The sequence below is a fragment of the Haemaphysalis longicornis genome, unplaced genomic scaffold, assembly GCF_048455015.1.
Source record: "Haemaphysalis longicornis isolate Haplotype H1 unplaced genomic scaffold, Haemaphysalis longicornis Haplotype H1 scaffold_13, whole genome shotgun sequence".
Lineage (NCBI taxonomy): Eukaryota > Metazoa > Arthropoda > Arachnida > Ixodida > Ixodidae > Haemaphysalis > Haemaphysalis longicornis.
This window is the reverse complement of record NW_027526233.1, coordinates 85,550,723-85,553,853: the sequence shown is the minus strand read 5'-3', so window position 1 is coordinate 85,553,853 and position 3,131 is coordinate 85,550,723. Positions and strand designations below refer to the sequence as shown.

The 3,131-nt window shown below is 48.2% G+C and overlaps 1 non-coding gene across 1 annotated transcript; it reads right to left on the bottom strand.

Annotated features, from left to right (window-relative positions):
• Positions 1 to 1,882: 1,882 nt before the first annotated feature.
• Positions 1,883 to 1,955, bottom strand: Trnat-agu (transfer RNA threonine (anticodon AGU)). The gene has a single exon. It is a non-coding gene; the product is annotated as a tRNA-Thr (tRNA).
• Between the last annotated feature and the right edge of the window lie 1,176 nt (positions 1,956 to 3,131).

Sequence of the window (3,131 nt, the reverse complement as noted above, 5' to 3'; positions counted from 1 at the left end):
CGGGCTGGGAGAGTCTTCTTCGCGGTGTTCGTTGTACGACTGAATGAGGGCACTGATGCCATCGCTGTGCGGAATGTTGGTATAAAGGGAGGTCACGTCCAATGTTAGAGAAATGCACCGTCCGGCAGAACCATTCCCTCGACTTCTTGGAGAAAATGGTTAGTGTCCCGTAAGTATGATGGAAATTGAGGGGGTATATCGCGAATGAGGTAATCTATATAACCTGAAATTCGCTCTGTGATGGTGCCTATTCCCGATATAATTGGGCGGCCGGGATTTCCAATTTTGTGTAATTTTGGAAGCATGTAAAAGCGGCCAACCACTGGGTGGGCCGATGTTAGTGCCCTGGCAAGTTTTCTATCAATTTCTGGTGTTCACGGAGTGCACGCGTCCTTCCTGTCTTTCCACTCATGTGTTGCTTTGTTTCTCTTTTTCATTGTTTCCCTCTTTTTCTTTTTTCTTTTCTTTTTTTTTTTGTTGCCCCAGAGGCACGGCACATACCGACGGTCGCCTCTCTCTTCTTGTTTTCATTTTTTTAAATTGCCGCGCTCCGACATATTTTCGTGAATTGGGCCCAGGGCTCCACGCGTGCCGGCGACAGCCGAGTACTAACAGTTAACAGGCCGTACATTGACCTGGCGCGACACGACGCGACGCCGTGTACAAATGGAGGCTTAGGCGGAGAAGGCGACGCCCCAAATGGGCTCCCCCATTGGCTTTTGCGGGACCCCCCAAAGTCGTGGAGGCTCCCTGCGCTTCAGATGCAGTAATTGGCCCCTCTTGCATTCTTGACCATGCCGCTGAAGACGGTCACTAGTTAATCCTTGTTACCGGTGACGCGCATGTAAACTCACTGCTCGTGGCGGCGTGTGCTTTGTAGTTTTTCCCTCCCGGAGACACCGGATGTTTTTTGGGCCTTTCGCCACCCGTGAACTCGTCGCATTTTCTGTTATCCCCTTAACCCGCGTTCATGCAGTGTGTTCCTCCTTGCCTCTTTCTTGCCTCCACCTTGCCACCTTGTTCCTCCCTGATCCTTTCGCCTTTTTTTTTTGAAGGCTCTTTTTCGCCTGCCTTTGGCAGAATAAGCTCTGTATGCTGTGTGTGGTCGTTTGTGTGTTTGTTTCCCATGTGGCCTGTGTTTCGGGGCGCCGCCCCCACTCTGAGTCCGTACGATTTTACCTTCATTCCTGAGGAAGACCTGTCTCAGGTCGAAACGTTGGAAATAAAGTCTCCGAAGAGCGTACTTCTACTTTGTGCGTATATATATATATATATATATATATATATATATATATACATACATAGCACCCAGAAATAAGAGTTGGCAGTGAAGAAAACCTCGAAAAGGAAAGGGGATGCTGTGGTAGGTCATTGAAACAGGTAAAGAATTTGGAAAGAAAGAAAGACAATTGAGAAAAAATGCCTGCCAGGTGGGATCCGAACCCACGACCTCCAGAATACCGGTCTGGTGCGATAACCACTACGCTACCGGCGGGGCAATTTTCCCCTCCACTTTCTGGGGTATTTTTGTGTAGGTATTTTTGTTTCCTGTGCTTGAGGGTGGTAGCCACCGCCACTCGAACTACTCGGGGTGAAGGGGACCTTCTTTGTAACCCCCAGACCGTGACTAGAGTGTCCACGACATGTCGAGAGTGGTCGACCGGCGTTCAACCCTCTTAAGCTTCCTATGGCATCAAGCCTGCCAGAAGAGAGGCCCTAGCTATGCATGTAGCAAATCAGAGTAGGAAATGAGGGGCTCGTTGAAAATAACACAGAATTAAGAGTTGGCAGCCAAGAAAACCTCGGAAAGCAAAAGGGGAGGATGTAGTAGGTCATTGAAACAGATAAAGAATTTGGAACGAAAGAAAGTGGAGAAAAAACGCCCACCAGGTGGGATCCGAACCCACGACCTCCAGAATACTGGTCTAGTGCGATAAACACTACGCTACCGGCGGGGCGATACTCCACTCCACTTTCTGGAGTATTTATGTTTAGGAATTTTTGTTTCCTGTGCTTGGGGGTGGTAGCCAGCGCCACTCGGGCTACTCGGGTTGAAGGGGACCTTCTTTTTAACCCCCGGGCCACGAGTCGAGTGCCTACGACATGTCGAGAGTGGTCGACCAGCGTTGAATCCTCTTAAGCTTCCTATGCCACCAAGCCTGCCAGAACGGAGGCCCTCGTAATGCATGTAGTGAATCAGAATAGGAAAAAAGAGCCCGTTGAAAATAACACAGAACTAAGAGTTGGCAGTCAAGAAAACCTCGGAAAGCAAAGGGTAGGATATTGTAAGTCATTGAAACAGATAAAGAATTCGGAAAGAAAGAAAATGGGGAAAAAATGCCCGCCGCGTGGGATCCGAACGCACGACCTCCAGAATACCAGTCTGGTGAGAAAGTGGAGAAAAAATGCCCGCCAGGTGGGATCCGAACTTGTGACATCCAGAATACCAGTCTCGCGAGAAAGTGGAGAAAAAATGCCCGCAAGGTGGGATCCGAACCCACGACCTCCAGAATACCGGTCTGGTGCGCACCAGGCCAGTATTCTCGAGGTCGTGGGTTCGGATCCTACCTGGCGGGCATTTTATCTCCACTTCTTTCCAAATTCTTTATCTGTTTCAGTAACTAACCTTACCCTCCCTTTTGCTTTCCGAGGTTTTCTTGCCTGCCAACCTTTGTTTCTGTCATATATATATATATATATATATATATATATATATATATATATATATAGCGAATCAGAGTAGGAAATGAGGGGCTCGATGAAAATAACAGAAAAAAGACTTCGCAGTCAAGAAAACCTCAGAAAGCAAAAGGGAGGATGTGGTAGGTAATCGAAACAGATAAAAAATTTGTAAACAAAGAAAATGGAGAAAAAAATGCCCGCCAGGTGGGATCCGAACCCACGACCTTCAGAATACCGGTCCGGTACGATAACCACTACGCTTCCAGCGGGGCGATCTTCCTCTCCACTTTCTGGGGTATTTATGTTTAGGAATTTTTGTTTCCTTTGCTTGGGAGTGGTATCCAGCTCCACTCGGACTACTCGCGGTGAAGGGAACCTTCTTTTTAACCCCGGGCCGTGACTCGAGTTTCTACAACATGTCGAGAGTGGTCGAACAGCTTTGAACACTC